General features: G+C 41.3%; 1 protein-coding gene and 1 pseudogene across 4 annotated transcripts in view; both read left to right on the top strand.

The window, feature by feature from the left end:
* LOC143664813 (uncharacterized) overlaps window positions 1-22416 on the top strand; it is a 122670-nt gene that overhangs the window by 76760 nt on the left and 23494 nt on the right. For 3 of the 4 annotated variants that reach the window (XR_013166597.1, XR_013166596.1, XR_013166599.1), the window contains exons 3-4: window positions 7175-7392; window positions 7735-7993. The gene's annotated coding sequence lies outside the window, so the exon portion shown is untranslated. The remainder of the gene's footprint in view (window positions 1-7174; window positions 7393-7734; window positions 7994-22416) is intronic. The other variant, XR_013166598.1, reaches the window with a different exon arrangement.
* LOC143664393 (borealin pseudogene) lies at window positions 10580-13898 on the top strand (annotated as a pseudogene).

Genomic DNA, 22416 nt, shown 5'->3' with positions numbered 1-22416 from the left:
ACAAGAAAAGTGCAGTGTCTCTGCTGGCCCATGAGCTACCTGCTGATGTCCGGACGCCTGGGACCCCATTCTAAGTGTATATATTCTGTTCAGGAGAGTGAAGCAGGTCAATTTCACAGGCTAATTCAGGCCAGTACTACTTTTTGAAATATTGACAAGTAAGTGTGCTTTAAATATATAGGCTATTTTTAAAGCAGTCTACTTTCCTATGCTGCTGTAACAATTTACCACAAACTTGGTGGCGTAAAGTAGCAGAAATCTATTGTGTCTCACCTTTGGGCACCACACATCCCCAGGGCCGCCACAGCAGGCCGCTTCCCCAGAGACTCTGGGGCCATCCTCTGTCTGCCTGCAGCTGCTGACTGCCAGCATGCCTTGGCTCGCGGCCGCCTCACCGCAGTCTTCAAGGTCGGCATCTCCAAATCTCCCAGCCCCCCATTGAAGGGTTCATGCGACTGCATTCTGGGGAGCCCAGCTGAGCGAGGCTCCTCTCCCCACACTGCCAGCCCGGCTAGGTCCCGCCTGCACAGATAATGCCTGAGGCCACGCACTCAGCCCCGAGTCTCAGGCCATGGCAGCCCCTGTGTGGTCATGTTCAACCTGCCCAATCAGAGATGAAGAGACTCTTAGAATTTGGACTGTTTAAACTTAGACTACTAAACAAGTGCATTAATACCATGATGCTGGAAATTTATGGCAGTTTTTTTTTCCCTTAATGCTTAGCCTTCAACGTAACATCAAGATATTTCTGTGTATTGAAAATTGTCACATTTAAGGTATCTCAATGGCTTATTTGCTAAATCTGAGCCTAAAGAGACATTCAGTCTCATGGTTCTCTCCCTTGAGCAATGCGAGCTTCGTGGACAGCTGGGACATTTCTAAGTGTGTCCATCTGCAGAACATAAACACTGTAACTGCTAGGTCATAAAAATGCTTCAGAATTAGAAAAACTGTCTGAGAATTACCTTAAAAATTATGACAATGTATTCTCTAATACATGCTGCATGGATGGTTCTATTAAAGCTGAAACTCAGTTGATAAAGAACTGAGCCTACAGGTCATTTTTTCTCCTTCTTTATAAACACCATTGACTTTCAATGGCATTAACTAGAAAGTCAGTATAAAACTGCTTCCTTGGTCCACAAAATATTTTTCTCCCACGTTTCTGAATTACTTAAAATTTCTAATATACGATATTTAAATCATGCCTTTGTGTTTTATTCTTGTGGATAAAGAATTTATACTAGCACATGTTCTGGGTAGAGCAAAGTGAGGAGATAACATTTACATGCGTATCATTTTGTTCTTTTTTATCTTTTCTGAATACCTAAGCCTTGAGACTGCAATCTGTACGTGATTCAGACTTCCTACATGTTTTTTTATAGAAGTGTTTTTAGTGGGCATTTTCATAACTAAGTTACCAGCAGTGTCTTCTCTGCTTCATGGCAATCCCTTACTACACCCTCGTTCTTATCACGTCTCTTCTCACCACGTCCGCTTTGTAAGGCATGAAAGACAACTTCCAGCGCTGGTGCCGCCCGGCGTGCCCCGGTCAGGCAGGTAAGGGCTTGAACACTGCGGCTTCTTCCCTAACGTCCTACCTGCGAGGGGGAATGCCGCCCCGGTTAAACCCGAGGCTCTGAGCAGGAGACTCAGGGCGCATCCGATGTACTGGGAGGACCACTGCAGGTTGTGTGCTGCTTCTGCTTTTAAATCAGGATTTTGTGGTTTTTAAAATCCACCTAATGTCCAGTTTCTGCTCAGAAATGGTAAGACTGGAAGGTCATTGACCCCAGCGCTACAGAGAAGCGGCAAGTCTCCAGGGCTTTCCGTGCGCCCATTGAAGAGTTGAGCTCATCTGAAGCTGGAAGGGCAGGGCCGGCGGCGGGGACGCAAGTCTTCCCCGGCGGAGACAGCTCCCGGGGCCGCAAGGAGGACGAGGCAGCCCGACCCACCGGGGGACGGGACGCTGCGGGCAGGCGTGGGGGGGGGGGGGGAGCGTGCGGGCTCCCGGGGCGCCAGGGGAGGGGGGAGGAGAAAGCGCACAATTAGTGAGGGTCTCGGGAGGGGAGAGCAGCCTCCAAGGAGAGACCCTCCCACCCCCACGTCCCCATCTCCCCGAGGACCACAGCAGCAGTCCCCTGGGGGGGGGGGGGGCAGCAAAGCGGGATTCCCGGGGCGGTTGGTGATGAGAACACACGCTCACACGCACACGCGCGCACACGTGCACACTTCCTGGGGAATGGGCAGGAACGTCCACTGGGCCCAGAAGAAGAGCTGGGGAGCTCCGGGGCACTTGAGAAGATGCGAGCCCAGCCCCAGTTTAAAACGGAGGCTGAAGGGAGAAGAGAGAACAACCTCCACCCCGGTGCCGGGTGAACACTGTCCAGTGACACCCACCGCGGAACAGGTTTGCGTGAGAGACGCGCCCAGGTACCGCCCCGGGGAAGGACCCAGCACGAAGGCTCAAGCGGACATCGGGGACGTCTGGCCAATCCTTAAAGGCAAGGAGAGCTGAGGGGTTTGAAGCCCCGGGATCCAGTGAGGATAAGAACAAAAAGTCAACCCCAAAGCCAGGCCGGCAACTGACCGGAAACGGGCAAACCACCACAGCAAAGGCACAGCAGAAAAAAAGACAAATTACTGGTATCTGTTTGTCTCTAGCAATTTATCTAAGCACAAATTACTCACCTCAGATTCTGCTGTCTTCAGTACAATGTCTAATCTCTCAAAAGAAATAATGAGGTGTAAAAAAGGCAAAGAAAAATCAATGCACGTCTGAGACAATTCAATCAACATAAACAGATATGCAACAGACGTTGGAACTGTCTCAGAGGATGTATAGTAATTGTTTACTGTCTTAAAGGCTTTAATGGAAAAGGTGGCAGGCATGGAAGACCAGAGGGGCCATTTCAGCAGAGAGATGGGAAGTATAAGAAAGAATCAAATTGAAAAACTAGGAAAGCAAAAACAGTAACTAGATGAATAATTCATCAAGGGGCTCTTCATTTTAGAAGTAAATAATGTTTATTTATGGAATATATAAAAGTGAATATATGACAGTGACTTTCAAATGATAGGAGGGAGGAAATGGTGGTATACTTATAAAAAAATTCTGTACTACACATAGAGAGCTACAATACTATTGAAGGTAACCTCTGATCAATTAAAATGCATATGGTAAACACTAATGTTTACAATTAGTATAAAAATAAATATTAGGGAGTGGAAATATAAATAATAGAGAAGGCAGAAAATAGAGTAAAAATGGAAGAAATTAAAATGGTTAGATTTTAATCCAAATATATAGTCACGGTAAACAAATATAAATCATTTGAAGAGACAAATTAAAGACAGAGACTTGACAAAAATGCAACTAGGAACCCAGTTTACTTATAAAAACATAGATTGATTAAAAATGGAAGTCTGAGGGAAAATCTGTCATGTGAGCCCTAAGCAAAAGGAAGTTGGAATAACTATATTGATATTAGGATAAAGATACTTCAGAACAGTAAATATTATCAGTGAAACATTAAATAAAGATAAAGGAGTCAGTTTTCTAAGAAAAAAAATAACAATCCCTAACACCTAAAAGAGATCATCAAAATCCATGAAATCATAAATGAGAAATAAAAGAGAAATACTCTAATCCACAGTGCACTTGGATGCTTCATCATTGTTCATGTTGCAGTAAAGCCTACATATTATATAAATGCACTCACAGAATAGTTTAGAAAAAGCAAAATATTTTAGTTTCCTTATTGCTCAAGCAAATACCATACAATGGTTTACCTCAAAAAAAGGGAGTTTATTGGCTCAACATTTCAAGGCTAGGAAAGTCCAGATCAAATCATCTCCAGGGCAGGGCTTTCCCGAGGACCATGAGAGTCTGGGGCTCGCTGCTGGGGATCCCCGGCCCAGGGCTCTGTGGTCACAGGGCAGGGTACCAGGTGGACCTGCGCCCCTAGGTTCCTTTGACTTTCAGCTTCCTTCATTCCACTTCTGAAGGCTCCAGTCACAGGATTTAGACCCATCCTGCTTGAGGTGGGCCACACCTTGTCTGGAGGGACCTCAACAGTAGATCCTAGTTACAGTGAGTTAATACCAGGGCAGTGGATTTAGGTTAAGGACTTGTTTTTTCAGGGTGCATAGCTCCCAACACCATGTGGAACTCTAGGGTTATGGAACTCAGCTGCTGCTGTTAGGAGTAACAGCATAGGGAAATGGGTGACCAAAGGGGTAGGAGAAGAAAATCTTGGTGGTTCTGGTACTAATCTGTGTCATGACTGTGTTGGTAGATGCATGACTATAAATTTTCCAAAATTTGTAGAACTCATACCACATTGAGTGAATTTCACTGAATGAAAATAAAAAACTGCAGGATGTAGGGAGGACCAAATGGAATTTCAACCAAAGAACTTAACTATATTACCAGTGAATAACTTAATCCCACTGAATATAATGGAGGGAACAACTAATTTTAGATACTTTGGATACAATATTTTGCTTTGGTACTATCAAAACTAAACATAATCCTGACCAAATGGGGGAAAGAAGTGTAACTAATAAAGTATCAGTGGCAGAGAGAGTTCAAATAGACTCAAGAGGCTACTCTGGAGGTTGCTCTTACACAAGCTTCAGGTAGACCCTGCTACCTGTCATAACCTGCTAACCCCAACCAGGACCATTCTGGCCAATCCTAAAGAGCACATAGGGCAATTTATAAGATTCCACAAGGGTTCCAGGCACTAGAGTAACTTTCTAGAAACCTACAACCTCCAGATGGGCCCCTGGTCCAGATAAGTCCTGAAACCTAGAGAGCCCAGGCTCTCCAGAACATCAGATAGTTACACCTCCCTACCCCATATTAGTGACAGACCCTTCCAGTATCAAAATTTAGAATTTCCACAGCCCAAATTCCCCTAAAGAGAGGGATGGAAAGATCAAAGGTGATGGTGGAGTTATACAGAAAAGATAGGACTTAAGAAATGAATATGAATGCTGAATCATTAAATTGATATCTCTTTTAGTCTCTAGTATCTTAGAACAGCTAGAAGTAAAAACCTAAAATTGTGGAATTATAACCCATGTCAAACTGTGAAATATGTTCTACAATTAACTGTGGTTCTGTGCTTTGAAACTTATTTTTTTTGTAAATATGTTATTGTTCACCAAAAAAAGAAAGAAAAAAGTTGATTATGATGATAAAAAAATATTTAAGCCTTCTAGCCACCTTTATTCTGGAGCATCTAGAAGGAAAAATCTGAGAGGATCATATGGTAGCCCATGACAAACTCTCGGATCTCTCCTGTAACTACTTGTTGAAGAGTGCTTTGAAAACTATTGCTTTGTTCTTTCTTTACTTTGTATATATGTTATAGTATACAATAAAAAGTTTAAAAAAATGAACATAAAAGGAATATTCTTTAATTAAAGTATTTAATTTAGTTTTACATCTAGCAGAATTTAAAAAATTGTAGATAGTCAAATTTTTCACTATCAGAGAAATAAGTTACAAATAAGTAAAGAGGAAGGAGAATTAGAAAGAACCCGCTGTGGTAGGAGAGATGACTATTGGAATATCTGTTAGTATTTCCAATAACTACTGGATTCACTTCAGACAATGATTAGCAATAAATCATCAATACTCCTTTATAATTTTAAGACAATTATAAATCACCAAATTTACAAGAGTAACCAAAAAATTTAGCTTATTTATGGTTTAGGAATGGAAATATCTGTTTATTTTCATGGAATTTCTTAAAATAATGAACAAAGGGATTTTGGTATGGCATACTTCATATGACTGGGCAATTTGATTGCTCCAGCTGCAGATTGGACAGAAACACAGTTCGAAATGCTCAGTAAACCTCATGCTATAACTGAAACAGATCAGGTACATAGGCAGCTGCAGATATTTTCCAGAGTGATATCTTAGATTAGTTTGGTTGGATTTTGGAAGGGATATTTTTAAGTTCTTTATTTCATCAGACATCCTAACGCATTTTTAAGAGGAGAATGATTTTTGAAACACATCATAATTGTTCTGTTCTTGTTGCCTTAGAAACAGTCTCAATGCCTATGTTGAAATTTAGATTCTTGTTCCAAATTATCTGTCTACTTCCAAAAAAAGAATCTTATTTTTATACTGACTGTGTTAAATTTAATGATTTATGTTGATGTAGAAGAAATGTGAGAGTTTAGAAGTTACGAATGTGTTATTTAATTTTCCATGTTCAAAACTCTTAGAAAGTCAGCATATTCACTTTCTCATGACATCATAAATGCATAACAAAACATTTTGTATCAACTGCCAGTGTTCACTAGAAATTGCTTTACTTGATAGGTATAATTTAACATCAATCAACACTTGTATCATTTACAGTTTAATGTAATCCTTGAAGTCATAAATATATCCTTAATCAGTGTTAATGTAATACAATTACAAATGAACATTTGATTAGTACATTTGAATATCAATGTAATAAGTAATTACCAAGTTAATTAGTAAGGGAAGTGCATTTGGCATAGGTCTTTAGTCAAGGCAGTTTAATATTACATGGAATAATGAAGTTCATGGTGAAAGCATTTATTTATTTATTTATTTATTTATTTATTTGTTTGTTTGGCTCTTGGAAAAACTCCAGGAATAGCATTAACAATTGAAAATTTGAAAATAAATTATATAACCAGGTTATTGTGGGGGAATACTTTTTCTTCCAAATGTGGTATGCTTCAATATAGAAGAAACATTACCTCTATTGACAATCTTTCAGAAAGTGTCTATATGTGAATTAGAAAAGTCAAGGTCAATCTGCTAGGTACTTGAGAGAAGGTAAGCAGTTTGCCATGGAATTTGCATGTGTAAAAATAAGCTTCAACGAATAGAATCTTGCACATAAGAATAGAGTTAAAAAAGGACAGGGGGAAAAAAGGAAATTTCCTTAGGAAATCTGTGTAACTCTGAATATGTTTGTAACTGAGAAACAGATGCTGACTTTTTGGTTGAAATTAATTTGATTGTAAGAATAGAAGAGTTTTTAATAATAATGCAGAAAAATGCATATTCTAGAGAAAGGACACCAATTAAACCATGTGCATGATAAAATTACAAGGTGAAGTTTCGGGTAAAGCCATTGATTCTAATTATATTTATCTGCTTCTTTGTTTGCAGAATGCTTAGCTGGACTTTTCTTGTTGCTACAGAATTGCTCTGACAAATAAAAATTAGAGCAAGTGCTCCTAAATGTTCTCAATCAATGAGCCTTCAGTGTTTGGGGCCAACCTGCATCTCCTTATCTCATGAGGTGGGAAACCTGGACCTGACACCACCTGCAAGTGTTCCCCACTGTCCAGCCACGTCCATCTCGGTATGCAAAGGAAATGAACTTGGTACAGGGCTTATTATATTTAATTTAATAATTATACTGTGTCTTAGTTTTCCAGAGCTGCTATTAAAAAACCCACACAATGGTTCGCCTTAGCAGCAGGAATTTATTTGTTGTGGGGTGGAAGGCCAGAAATCCGAGATCGAGGAAGCAGCAAGGCCCCTTTCCCCTGAAGTTTGCGTTCTGATGCTGGCTTGGTGCTGTCCTCGGGCGCCTGGCTTTGTCTCTGCCCCAGCACAGGCTGACTGGCCTCTTTCTCCTTTCTCTGTCCTAGTTTCCTCTGATTTCTGGTTTCTTCCTGTGGCTTTCTCTGTCTGACTGAGTCCAAATTTCCTCTCTTTATAAGGCTCCAAGCACAAGGATAAGCCACACCTTGATTCGCCCTGTCCGCATCTGAATGAATACCGCATCTTCAGAAGTTTCTGTCCTGTCTAACTGTGGCTCCAAGCCCGGCGGATGGCATGTACCTCTGAACCGCCTTCTAGCGGGGAGCGGGATTTATTCCATCACACGTGGAAGGGAAGAAACCTACACTGCAAGAACTTTTAGTTGTTCTTCTATAAACTGAATAACTGTTTAAAAAAGTGGAACTGAAAGTAAAACAAGTAAGTGATTTACCTGGGGAGGTACTCCTGGTGCCAACTTTGGACTTTGTTAATACTGATGGAAACACGTGTGCTGTTGATTTCTCAAAGAGGATGAGGAGGGAAAGGGGGTATGGGTCCAGGATTAGCCAGATAGTTTTTGGGGGCCCAGTGAAAATGAAAATGTACAGCTCCCATTCAAGTCTTATTAAGAGTTTTTAAGAAGGCTGGGGAAGAGCCTCAACTAAGATCTGGGCCCTGTACAATGCACGGTTCCCACATTCGTGGAGACAGCCCTGCAGTGGAGTTAAAATTGTGTGAAGTGCAGTTTTTCTGAGGAATGCAGGGTTCTGAAAGAATCACTCATCAGTTTGGGCTTGTTTTTGCACAAAATAATTTATTTAGTTGGGGATATAGGGATTTTTTTTCTGAATGAATAATGAATAATAAACCAATTCAAGAAGAAAATCTTTAATTAAGCTAGAAAATAGGCAACTTCCAGGAGGATGGAGCAGGCTGCATATGGGTGTTGAGGCAAGAGGGTCCATTGTAAGCTTGAGAACTGACATAGGCAGCTGCCCTGGACCAAGGGGGGCCTGGGGTGAAGGAAGGCTGGAGAGCTGGGCTGAGACAGGCTGCCCGTGGCTGTGCAGCCATGCAAAGGACTTTTGTATTTTTCCAAATGATAATGCAAAGCACATTTTCTGAACTAGACTGTTCCACTGTATGGGTGATACACTGAAAAAGAACATCCAGGGAGGATTAGATGTAAGGAAATATTTATGCGTGCATCAGTTTGTATTGCTGCATAACAAATTACCACTCATATATTCACTTAATACTTCATTATCTCAGTTTTCTTGGGGCAGGAGTCTGGGCACAGCTTAACTGGATCCTCTGCTACAGTCTCACTGGACAGAAAACCAAGCATCAGCCAGGCTGTGTTATCATCTGGAAGCTCCACTAAGGAAAATGTTTTTCCAGGCAAATGCAGATTATTGGCAGGATTTATTTCCCTTTAAGTGTGTGGCTGAGGGCCCTGACCTTTGCTGGCTTCCATGGCAGCCCACCCCTCATGCTGAAGACCACCTGCAGTGCCTGCCATGCTAGCTTCCTCAGCACGGCCATATACATCACCAAGGCCACAGGGAGAAGCCCTCCCCAAAAGAAGGGCTCCGTTTTTCTTTTAAGGGTGTTCACCTAATTAGGTCAGGCCCACCCAAGTTAATTTTCCTTGTGATTAACTAAAAATCAATTGATTTGGGACCTTAATTACATATTCAAAATCACCTTTGCCATAGTCCTTGGTTAGAAACTAACCAACTGAGACCTTTGATTAAATGGTTTCCATGGAGATTGACCCACTTTGTTGTGGGTGTGACCTTTTGTTAGATGGAGAAGGGTCTCTGCCTACTCAAGGTGGGTCTTGATTGGTTTACTGAAGTCCTTTAAAGGAGGAAACATTGTGGAGTACACTGAAATGCTTGGAGCGCCATTAGCAATCAGCTCTGATATAGAGGCAGACATTTGGAGGTGCTAGGAGTGCCGACAGAGAAAGCTTGGATGTGGACATGTGGAGATGCAGAAGCCCCAGGAGATGTCAGGAGCTGAGAGAGGACAGAGGCTGGACAGGAACCAAGCCCAGCAGACACGCCATGTGCCTTCCCTTGAGAAGCTAAGCAAGAATTGAAACCCAGAGTCTTCCCCACAGCGGCTAAGTCAGGACCCACAGCCGCCTAGAGAGGAAACCACTGGAATCAGAAGCTAAAGGCAGCAGAACCAGGAACCAGGACCAGCAGATGCTGCCACGTGTTTTCCCATGTGACAGCCATCAGCCTTTCTTCAGAATCAAGGTATCTTTCTCTGGATGCCTTAGTTTAGACATTTGTAAGGCCTTAGAATTGTAAACTTGTAACTTAATAAATCCCCTGTATAAAAGCCATTCCATTTCTGCATCCCAGCAGCTTTACCAAACTAAAACAGTCATCAAGTAGAAAAGAAAGATCAGGCGGTACATGGGCATGGATATGAAGTTGGGGATTTTATTTTTTGCTTTTTATCTTAATGAAAATGTGTTGAACATAACAAAGAGGATCCTGTTGAGACACAGAGGTTGAATATGCAAGGGAGGAAAGAGATAATGAGAGAATGGGGTTCTGGAGAAGCTGGGATGACTTGGGATTTCAAGCATAAGGAAAAGGCCTGATGATAGAATAGAGAGTAGGACGGTCAGTTGCTCTACTTCATCAGGAGAGAAGGATGAGCAGAGTGCAGATGTATTAATTTAATGTATCTTGTAGTTGGAACTACAAAAGACATTCTTATCTGATAGGTTCCTTCATTTGTATTTCTGTATTTATTTGTGAACAAGGAAGCTAGATTCCTTATTGGCAGCAGTGTGGTGGAGGAGAGTGAAAACATTTGAAAAGGTTATTGTGATGCGTAAGAAAGAGAAACAAAGATTCTGGCAGGAGGCACTGGAGTTCCTTTTGAAGATGCTGATGAGCTTATCATGAAATTATTTTGCCCATTAGTATGCTTTTTGCCACTGGTGCCCACCTTAATAATATTTCATTTATGTCTTTATTTCAGTCCTAATATATCAAAACATTGAAAGAATGTGAGTCTATCACTATGATTGGAATTCAGTTGGGCTCCTTGTATTTCCGACCATATTTGCATCACATAGCTGGATACATGGCGGTTTGTTGAATAAAGCTGACATCACAATAAATTCCACACTCATTGCTTTGATGGACAAGATCTTAGATTAGTTAATTTCCATCACCGTGATGGTTTGGGGGTTTTATGGGCCCTGGAAGCTCACGCTCTTAAAGCTAATCCACTCCTGTGGGTGTGGCCCATTATGGGAGGGGCCTCTTGATTAGGTTGTTTCAGTCGAGGCTGTCTTAGGTAAGTCCCACTTCTCCTACTGGAGTCCTTTGTGAGAGGATGGAATCCAGAGAAAGAAACAAAGAGAAAAAAATGGAAGCTAACAAAGAAAGATACAGAAGGTAGAGAAAGCTGCAGAGGCTGAGCGAGGATACAGAAGCTCAGAAGAGAAAGCCTTGGAAGAAAAAGGTGAAAGCAACAAAGCCCCAAAGAGAAGGAGAGACCAGCAGATGCTGCCATATGCCTGGTCGTGGGTAAGGATCCAGGATCGCCAGCAGCTGGTCTTCAGGAGGAAAGCACCCTCCTGTTGGTGCCTTCATTTAGACATTTTTAGGGTCTCAAAACTGTAAGCTCGCGCTTCAGAGCCAGTCCCTCTCAGCCGGAGCGAGCAGGTTTACCTCTGCCCTTGTTTGGGGACCCGCAGCCTCCACCCACCGAAACGTCATGGCTCCTGCGAGGAAGGGCAGCAGACGAACCACCAAGACCAACTCTTTGAGGAGCAGGAAGCTCGCCTCCTTTCTCAAGGATTTCGACCGCGAAGTGCAAATGCGATCCAAGCAGATTCAGTCAGACAGGCAGAACCTCCTCAAAGAGATGGATAACTTGTACAACATCGAGATCTTGCGGCTCCCTAAGGCCCTGCGCGAGATGAATTGGCTGGACTACTTCGCCCTTGGAGGAAACAAGCAGGCCTTAGAAGAGGCAGCAACGGCTGACCTAGATATCACAGAAATAAACTAACTGCGGAAGCTATTCAGACACCCCTGAAATCTGCCAAAACACGAAAAGCAATACAAGTGGATGAAATGATAGCGGAAGAAGAAGAAGAAAATAAAAATAAGAATACTCAAACTTCAAGAGTCAAAAGATGTCCTCCATCCAAGAAGAGAACCCAGTCCATACAAGGAAAAGGCAAAAACAAAAGGTCAAGCCGCTGGAACACTATTACCCCAGCTGTGGGCCGACTGGAGTTGTCTATGGTGAAACCAACTCCAGGCCTGACACCCAGGTTTGATTCAAGGGTCTTCAAGACCCCAGGCCTGCGCACTCTAGGAGCCAGAGAGCGGATTTACAATATCTCAATGAATGGCAGCCCCCTCGCCGACAGCAAAGAGATTTTTCTTACTGTGCCAGTGGGAGGTGGAGAGAGTGTGCGATTATTGGCCAGTGACTTGCAGAGAATTGATATCGCACAACTGGATCCAGAGGGCTTGGGAAATATTAAGAAGCTCTCTAGCCGTCTTGCCCAGATCTGCAGCAGCATACGGACCCATAAATAAGACTGCTATTCCAAGAAGCCAAACCTGATAGGGTGGACTTTCAACGAGTACTTCTTGGACCCTAAAGAGACTTCGTCCCTTCAGGCTTATTGTTTGTTTGAGTATGAAGTTCAACAGCAGGAAACAGCGTTCTCAGAATTCCTCTTGGGGAATTTGGGAAGGGGGAAAAGGGAAGTACATTGTTCCCCCATTAGTTAAAGCTTTGCTGCTGCTTCTAGCCTCACATCTCCCAACCCAGGTGACCCTAGACACTGCCTGCTACAACTTCTATCGTTCTCCCAGCCGAATTCTCCCTCCTACCCTGAGAGCTGCCTTCTGCCTCCTGTAACTCATCCTCTTTGCTCTGCCCTACTGCCAGTCGAGGTGATATGGAAGAACCTCATGTTCTTGGGACGACTGCCTATTCACCCTCTTCAGAGAACCTTCTGCACCTGGCACTTCTGTGCATACTTGAGGCTGGGAGGTTTAGGCTCGGAGAAGTAACAGCTCTGGGTCATCAGAGGGCAGCTAGGAGGAGCTGCACAAATCAGGCGAGGACAGAACAGAACAAATGGCACCAAGACCACAGTAGGACACCTCTCCCCTTCCACACCTATCACCTCTTTTTCTTTGTGTGTTGGATACTAAATGATGCTATGGAATCTTTTACCTGCCATGTCCATAGTAGTTCTTTTAAAGTTGACCTGTAGGACAGTATTTTTTTTTATCCCTGTTTACCAAAGTCCAAAAATTAGTTTGGAGGCAGCGTCCATGTTTTGCTCCTCTACCTCTGTAGTTAGTGGGAATTTGCATCAGGGAATTTCAGGGCTTAATTGGTCTAGAGTTTTTATGTAACTACCTGCAGAGTAACGTTTTTCTAAACTATCCATGGTCCAGTGGCCCTTGCCATTGGAGAGAACACCTCTCTTATGGTGCTTATTGCAGGAGGAAGTGTAACTTGTCTGGTGCCCTCAGTCCTCATTTAGCCTGAATCTGAGCATGGTCTAGTTATACAGCAGTCAGCAGTAAGGGCTCATGCTCCAGCCAACCTCTCCTTCCCAAAGTATCATGGACTGTGTTCCAAGAATATGGGAACTGAGAGCCCCCTACCCCCAGGCTTGAGGGTATACAGTTTTCTTATGTATGGGTCTTAGTTGTGTTTTGTATTGTTTTGCTAAGTGACCATTCTAGTAATCCAATCCTGTTCAGGTTGTTTCAAGTTGTTTTATTCTCCCTTTCCTGAGACGTTTGTACATATTGCTTTCCTGAGTAATGGTATCTCTAAGCTGGTTTTAATCAGAGCTACTAAAAGGTATCTGTTTTCAATAAATTGTGAGGTTTTATCAGTAAAAACAAACGAACAAACAAAAAAAAGCTCATGAACTATTAAATCCCTGTGGTAAAAGCCAACCCATTTTTGGTATATTGAATTTCAGCAGCTTTAGAAAACCTCTTTCTTAATCTCCATATCCTCTTTTCCTCTTTTTCTAGCCTCACTCTTCTCTGTTGCGCTCACTTGTCAAACCCTCCCTTGACTCAGGAAACTTGTTACCCCTTTTGACCTACTCTTCACTCCTTTCCTGACTCTTCAGAAGCTGATTCCTACTTAATTTTAAGTGTCATTGTGACAGTCAGCTCTCACAGCCAGCTCTTCTGAGAAAGGTCTCAGAAGACCTTTCCCTGACTTCCTTACTTAAAGCAACAGTGTCTACCTTATCCTTCCATCTACTTTATTTCCTTCATAATACTAACCAAAATATGTATTTATTATGCGTATTTTTTGGTGTGTGTGTATTGTTGGGTTTTCCACAAAAATTTACTTAATTGCTCCTTACCTTGCTATTATCAATAATAAGCAAATAAAATTGTTTCATAAATGTGTATGTGGTTGGTTTCCCAGGCATGGTTACGTGTGGGTTAGGCTCTATGGTTAGCAGAGGGATGAGTATTGCACAGAGTCAACATCATTAATGCATTTCTCTAAAAAATGCTATGTCAGAGACCAACTCACAGTAGCATCTCTCAAAAATCCAACACAGTTTCCCTGCAGGAAGTCATTTCTCCTGGGAGAGATAACTTTCTTTTTTTCAATACAAGATAAATTTTAAAGTTGTAAAATCATTACTGTAAGAAAACTATAGCTTAAAATACCAAAATCATTCTGAGTGTAGTAAATGTCTACACTGCAAAAAGCACATCAAGCTTGAGACAGGAAACATACCAGGCTCATAAGTCTTGTCCCACACTCATTTGAGGGGAATACGATCATTTAAAACAGGTGGCAGAAGTCTAAAAAAATAAATTTCTTATTCTTTTTCTTGCTTTATTTTTGTTTGTTTACTTTCTAGCTTTTCAAGCACATATAGGTGAATTTCTTTAAAATGCATAATGTTTTAGGTTAAATTTCTTTGTGTCTGTTTGTTTTGACAAAAATTGTGTGCAAGAGATTTATTAGCAATGAGAAATCTGCAAAGGAGTGAGAGAAGTCAGCTAACAGGAGGAAGCGAGGCGAGAACATGGGATAAGCTGAAGTGTAGACTCAACCTGCTCTGGCAGGAGCTCTGCAGTGTAAATGGCATCACATGGCTGTATCCACGTGGGGACCTGCTCTACACCATGTCAGCCACTGCCTGTGGGCTGCCCAGTGGAAGGCAAGGACATTCTGGAAATCCCTGGGCAATGTGACTCCTGTCAGATGAGGGCAATTCTCTGAGGAATATTAATAAAGAGGATATTGATGGGGCATAAAGAGTGGTCCCTACACCTTGTATCACTCAGAATCATGAACTTTTCATGTTTGGTTCACTCCATTCAATCACATCATCTTAAGGATTCTAGTTAGTCACAATTCCTGTATATACTTTCAAGAGAAATGCTAGTGAAAAGAACTATATAACATCAGGGCTCTAGATAATCCCATGCCTGTAAGAGACAGCCACCATCTGCAACTTCTATTATTCATTCTACATTCCTCTCCCACTCGGCCAGCCCCTCTGTTGGTCTAGGGGGTTTGTCTACTAATGGACCAGACCCCCCCCAAGGAGTCAAACCAAGGTCCAGATTAGAAAGTGTTTAGGTTTAGTAAGAATACCAGAAATGAATTGGCTTTTAGGAGATTTATTAGCTTGCAAATTTACAATTCTAAGGCCAAGAAAATGTCCCAATTAAGGAATCAGAAGAAGAATATCTTCTCTGAAAATGGATTACAAGCGAACATGGGCTCCACTGTCAGATAGCAAGGCACATGGTGATGTCTGCTGGTCCTTCTTTCCCACACTGCATTGCTTCAGGTTCTGGCTTCTCCATCTGTGCCTTCTTCTCTAAACTTCTCTGGGGCTTTCTCTGTGAGCTTCTCTTATTTTCATTTCTTAGCTTCCATGTGTGTTTTATCTTTTTATAAAATATTCCAGTAAGAGGATTAAGAGCCACCTTCAGTGAGGCAGATGACATCTCAATTGAAATAACTAAACAAAAGGTCCCTCCTGCAATAGGCCTACACCACAGGAATGGATTAAAAGAACATGACCTTTCTGGAGTACATACAACCTCCAACTACAACACTTCACCCTCTGGACTCCAAAAATACGTGTTCTTTCCATACAAAAACTACATTCACTCTATCACAATATCACAAACGTCTTAAATTATTTCAGTAACAGTATTAAGTACAAAGTTTCATCCATATCAGTTACAGGTGCTGTCTGTCCTGGGGCAAAATCATGCTCAGGATCTGTGAGAACTAGAACAAGTTTTCTGCTTTAAATATACACAGGAGAGACAATCAGAATACACACAAGAAAAACAGTCATAGAGCATACACAGGCAGGACAATCATATAATATACACCAGAGGGACAGACATAGAATATACAAAGGAAGGGCAGTCATAGAGTAAATTTTTTCCATAGGGAGAAATTGAAGGAAAATGGATCACTGGACCCAAACAGTTCTGAAAGCTTGCAGGACAAAATTAATTAGATTCAAGGTGTAAAATTCATCTATAAAATGATATTTGTCCTCAGGGTTTAATTGAATAGCAGCCCCACCTTTCCAAGGGCTTATGCAGCAGCCCTGCTCTCTCCAAACACTGGGGTTAAGTACTTGAACATCTCCAAGCACTGAGGTGATGGCCATGCTCTTGGCTCCATCCTCATCAAGCCCCAGGGTGGTGGCCGAACTCCCCCCAGTCCCTGAGAAATGTGCTGCACCCTCCTGAAGCCAAGGACAGCAGCACTCTTCCTGGACAATGGGGCAGAAGGCCCACCCTCTGCAAGCTCCCAGGCAAACATACCCTGTCCAGGCACATGGGTGGATCTGCTCTCCTGGCTCAAGGTGTCTTCACTCCAGACCTTAGCTTCCACTGTTCTACCTTTCAAGTCATTTTCCTTTAATCTGTCCCTTTTTTGTCCATTTTAGTCCAGGATAGCAATGGTTCTGTTCATACAGATATTGAAAGAGAATGTGTTGGCTTCTCATGCAGTACACAGGGGTTCCAATTGTCAGACAATAGGACTTTCCAGGAATCCTTTCTGAATAACTTCATCTCCAATCCTGACTTGCACTGAAATGGCTGACTCATTCCTTGTTCAGTTAAATACTCACATGGGGCACTGTTCTCTGGGGTCTCACTTTCCATAAGCTCAGAATTTTCCAAACCATCAATGTATGGTTTATTTGTGCCAGGAGTTCAGTTTTCAGCTTACCCCTTTCTTCTCACATTATACTATAAGCTGCAAGGAAAAGCCAGGTCACATTGTCCACATTTAGTTTGGAAATCTCCTCAGCTAAATATCCAAACTCATCAATTTCAAATTATGCCTTCCATCCAACATCAGGACTCAGTTTTTCCAACTTCTTTGCCCTGTGAAACAAGGGTTGCCTTTCTTACAGTTTGCAGTGACACATTCATCATTTTTGTCTAAGGCCTCTTCAGAAAGACCTTTAGTGTCCATATTTTTACCAACAGTTCCTTAAAGGCCTTTAATCCAAGCTCCTCACAATTCTTCCAGAATCTTCCCCTTACCCATTTGTAAAACTATTCCAGCATTTTTGGTATTTGCAAATAATAACACCCCACTTCTCAGTGCCAAAGTCTGTTTTGGTTTGGTAAAGCTGTCAGAATATGATATGCTAGAAACTGGCTTTTAACAATGGAGATGTATTAGCTTACAAACATGCATCTCTAAGGTCAAAAAAGTGTCCCAGTTAAGGCATCAAGTGAAGAATACTTTCTCCAAAGATGGCTTGTCAGTGAGCTCCTCTGTCAGCTAGCACATGGTGATGTCTGCTGTTCCTTCCCTCCCAAGTTTCATTGTTTCAGTTTCTGGCTTCTCCATTTGTGGCTCTTTCTTTAAAATTTCTGGGGCTTTTTCTGTGAGCTTCTCTTAATTTCATCTCTTAGACTCTGAGTGTGTTTTCTCTTCTTATAAAGGACTCCAGTGAGAGGATTAAGACCCACTTTCAATGAGGCTGCTCACACGTCCATTGAAATAACCAGATCAAAGGTCCCATGCACAATAGGTCTACACCAATTAGCACAATAAGTCTACATCACAGGAATGGAATAAAAGAACATGACCTTTCTGGGATACATACAACCTTCAATCTGCCACAAAAAGCCATTATCAAGTAATAAAGGCCATTTTTGCCATTTATCAGTAAGTGGGTAATAGAAGAATGAAAGTTGCCTCAGTGGAGTATCAAACATTTTCCTCCATGCCTCCATTTTATAGAAGCAATCCTAACTCCTCATGATGACCAAAGCAATTTACTCCTACCAGAATGGTAACTCTTCCATTACTCTCTGTTCTGGCATGAGGATCTAACTGTGACCCTGGGGCAGTTTTGTGGGTCTCTCACTCTTTCCCTCTTTAGGAACATGGACCTCAAGACTAGTGCACCTAAATTTGCAAGATGAGAAGCACAAGAATTTCTAAGGAGTTGCTGGGAGCACTTTAATTCCCTCCTTCTCTTGACTACTTGTCCCATGTGCTCCACTTATTGATTGCCAGTGCTCTATAGAAACTCATGATTTAGGGTATCATGACACCTTCCAGGCACCTTGTTCTCACAGGGTATCATTTTAAGTTGGAAATGCAACAGCACCTTCAAGAGGCTGCTCAATCACTCTGTAAACCTGGAAGCGTCTAGACCTTTTCACTATATGATAGGGTCATTGAATCCCATGTTCTTGTGACAACACCACACCTCTTATCTCTGAAGCAATATTTTGCTAGAACCCTTACCAGTAGAACCCATACCCTAAGTCTGCAGATATTGGTGCTGAGGCCTGATGGCAGGAAAAGCCTACTTGATAGCAACTCAAATCTGTATTCAATGTCTTTCTAAGATCTGGGTATTCTACATTTCCCCAGGGCACGGTCACCTGCAGCTCAAGCTGTCTTGGTTGAAGGATGGAATCATGTCTATTATATGCACTTGCTGAGCCACTGTGAGAGCCTTCTTCACGAGGAGCTGGCCTCTCTTTCTGTCAACATGTTATGGGTCTGAGAAGTGGCTCAGGATTGCAAACTGAGCAAATAACTGTGAGTTTCTATTAAGGAAGCAGCCCTCACCTTCAGCTTGTCTATTCTTCACCTCATCCTATTATAAATACTGTTGGCTCACTGTCTACTGTTTCCTAGAAGTGTTCACCATCTGCATGGATTGCCTGAAAAATAGGTTACACTGGCTCTCAGGCTAACTTTGCTACATTTATGTCAATTTGTCTTAATTTGCTTTGGATACTTAAGCACTGCTAAGTGGATGAGCAGATCATAGAGTGTTGAGGAAAATAAGATCCCTTCTGGGGTGCCAAGTAACCTTTACTTTATCTAAGACTTAAAGCATGAATAGATTTTCACATCATAAACAAAATTGGATCAACAAAATTTCTCTCAGTGTATGACTCAGTCAGTTGGAAGTGTCTCACTTCTTCACTGAACTTGAATTTGCCAGTTGCATGATGAGGTCATCATACACTCTAGAAATCTTCTGAGATTTTCATTTAAATTATGTTCAGCGTATCTTCTGGTTCATTGCCATATGTTATTAATGCTTCCTTAATAGATTATAATGCATTTTGTGATATATGAAGAGACAGAGACAAAAAACTAAAATGACCCTGTATTAGTTTATATTTTAAATGAATCATGTCATATTCTTATAATTATGAATATTGATACTCTTTTACAAATACAAATTTGACTTAGAAGGTTAAGACATCTTTAGATATATGTAGCAAGGAAAAATGAGGAAATATTTGCCATTACTAAATGTTCCTATAAGAAATTCATGAGTTTTCCTTCTATAAAGCTGCAATGTCTTCTCTTTAAATAGGATAGTATTTAGAATTGTGTGCATATGATACACCAATAGTGTGAGTGCCGTGAATTTTCACTATGTAAGACCTTACAAGCTAAATTAAGGGAAATATTTCAGCTGCAGGACATGTCTGCAAAGACATTTGCATTTCTCATTATGCAGCTTTCTGCAATTTCAAGTATTAGATTGTCACTATTCAAGTGCCTTCTTTATGCAAAGAAGTTTTCTTATTTTTCTCCTTGATAGTCCTTAGGTCTTTTTCACTCCAAAGATGAAATTTCAATTGACAGTACATGTCCAGCATCTTACTGTTATACTTCTTTTTAATTTTAATTTTAAAATATGCATACCCTACTAGACCTCTGTTTCAGTAGAATAAAAGGGGAGAAATTGAAAAGAATGAATATGTATGGAATAAAGTTTAATTTAGTAATTGATTTCTCTTGTTTAGAATTTTTGTAAATGTGCTTGCCACACATGCCAGTTTGAATCTGTGTGTACCCCAGAAAAGTCTGCTTTTTAATCTTCATTCAGTATTGCTGGGTGGCAGCTTTTGGATTGTTTCCATGGAGATGTGACCCACCCAATTGTGGGTGATAACTTTTGATTCAATGATTTCCGTGGAGATGTCCCTCCATCCGTTCAAGGTGGGGTTGCTTACTGGAGTCCTTTAAAAGGGAAACATTTTAGAAAAAAGCTTTGGAGCCCATGCAGGTGAAGAAGGAAGACTCCTCTGGGGGAGCTCCATGAAACAAGAATCCTGGAGAGGAAGCTAGCAGATGTCACCATGTCCACCATGTGCCTTTCCAGTTGAGAGAGAAACCCTGAACTTCATCGACCTCCTTGAACCAAGGTATCTTTCCCTGGATGCTCTACATTGGACATTTCTGTAGCCTTGCTTTAATTTGGGCATTTTCACAGTCTTAGAACTTGTAAACTTACAAATTAGTAGATTCTCCCTTTTAAAAAGCCATTCCATTTCTGGTATAATGCATTCCAGCAGCTTGCAAATGAAAACAACACCCTAGAAGGAAACAACCATGTACTTGTTGCAGGATATTCTTAACATTTCTTACTGCATATGTGGATGGCAAATATAAGCAAATTCATGCAAAATATATAGCAGGTAGCATCGTATATGCATATCTGATGGCCCCTCATTAAATTATAAGCTTAATTTAAATTTAAATTAGACAACTTACTGTGATTGAAGGTCTAGACTTCTGAGAAACTAAGTATGTATTGTTACTCATAAAATGCACACTAATATAAAAAAGAAACTAAATCTTGGAAGAAAGATAAACAGCAATTGCTAACATGGCATTTAAATTCATGAAGTAGAAAAATGGAGAAATGATTATGATTGATGATAAACTAAAAGAAGCAAATATTAATAAGCCCTAGGACTTTAAGTAAAAAATTATGCAGGAGTAGTAAAGGGAAAATATTTTTCAAGGTTATAATATTCCAGACTTTCATTAAAGAAAAATATAGTAGATTATACTACCCAAAATTAATTTTTTAAACTATTACAATGCAATTGAAATGGCTTCATACATATTCATTTTACAGTCAAATTTCAGTAGGTCATTCATAGAAAGCAGTTAGTTATACATCTTCTGAGAAGTGAGAAGGAATCCAATGCTGCAATCTGTCAGGATTGTCCAATAAAACCTTGGGCCAGCGAAGGAGAAGCCCCCGGGCACTGCACCCCCAGCCATGGGCAGTGGAGAGATGCCTCGTTCTGGAGAGCAGCTGCAGTGGCATTGTTCCCCCACAATGTTGTGGGGTTTTCTTTCCATATGGCAAGACCCGAGTTGGAAAGTGCGAGCCTGGTTCCCCACTGCATGGACCAGCACACTCCTCAGCCACTTGAAGGGCAGGGCTGGGGCACGGTACATCACTGAAGATGTCCAGTTTGATGAAAAGCTCTTTCCTTGGTTTGCAGGTAAATGGACTTTAGCAGCTTTGTTCTCCTAGACAGTGACAGCTTTTATAAGACCAACAGTAAGAATACACGTTTCAGCTACATGTCTGTTTTCAAAATTTAGACTAGTGGTACCCAGGTAGTAGCAATTTTCATATCAACTTCAGTATTTTTGCCTTTCCCAATATACCTTTGGATTCCTTAACATTTCTCCATGACAGGATTTTGAATGGCCTGCTGGATGAAGAGCGTAGGGAGAAACAAGTGTGTAAGCTTTAAAGCTACACAGCGTGCTGTCCTCTCTCAGCTGAAGGGACCTCTGTGCCCTTGTGACACATTCTCCTCATCCAGCTTTTGTTTGTCTTAATGTAGATGGTGAGTGGGGACATAATTAATCCACCTCCAACTCCATATCAAAGCAAAGAAGACATCAATATAACAGGTGAATTTCCACCATTTTTTTTCAGTTAAACGTGTTCCATTGAATAGTTTCCTCAGAGCATAGTACAGATTTCTGATCCATGAAAATGAATAAAATGAACACACTTAGGTGAGTGAGCTGCTGTGAGGGGCTTTGGTTTTGCAGCACAACCTTTGAAGCAAAGCCAACCTTGCTTATTTCCATTCCAAAGTTAAGATGCTGAATATTTTTAGTTTCTGGAAAAACATGGACATACTGACAGAGTGGAAAGGTGCACATTCAATTTGGCTCCTTAAGGGTAGTCATTTGACCTGCATTCGTCTATCACTGTTGTATAAAGTTAAGTGTTCTTACCAATAAAGCCATCTAATCAATATCCATAATCGGTTCAATTCCACAATTACAATCCTCTTTGAACATAGTTACTCTAGGCTTGAATTCCAGTTCCCTGCAGCAAAGCCTCACCTTTTCTATGTACATTGCCGAGTTTTATTAGCTTCTGGTTAAGTATATTAGACTTCATGGACCTTTTTGACTTTAGCATTTATTTTCAATTTCAGCGCTATCTGGATGCTAATGACAATAGATCAGTGTTCCTAACAAAGATGTTGATTTACATTTCT

This window comes from Tamandua tetradactyla, chromosome 20, assembly GCF_023851605.1.
Source record: "Tamandua tetradactyla isolate mTamTet1 chromosome 20, mTamTet1.pri, whole genome shotgun sequence".
NCBI classification, from domain to species: Eukaryota; Metazoa; Chordata; class Mammalia; order Pilosa; family Myrmecophagidae; genus Tamandua; species Tamandua tetradactyla.
The sequence above is the reverse complement of the archived record's forward strand: the minus strand, read 5'-3'. Positions and strand labels throughout refer to the sequence as shown.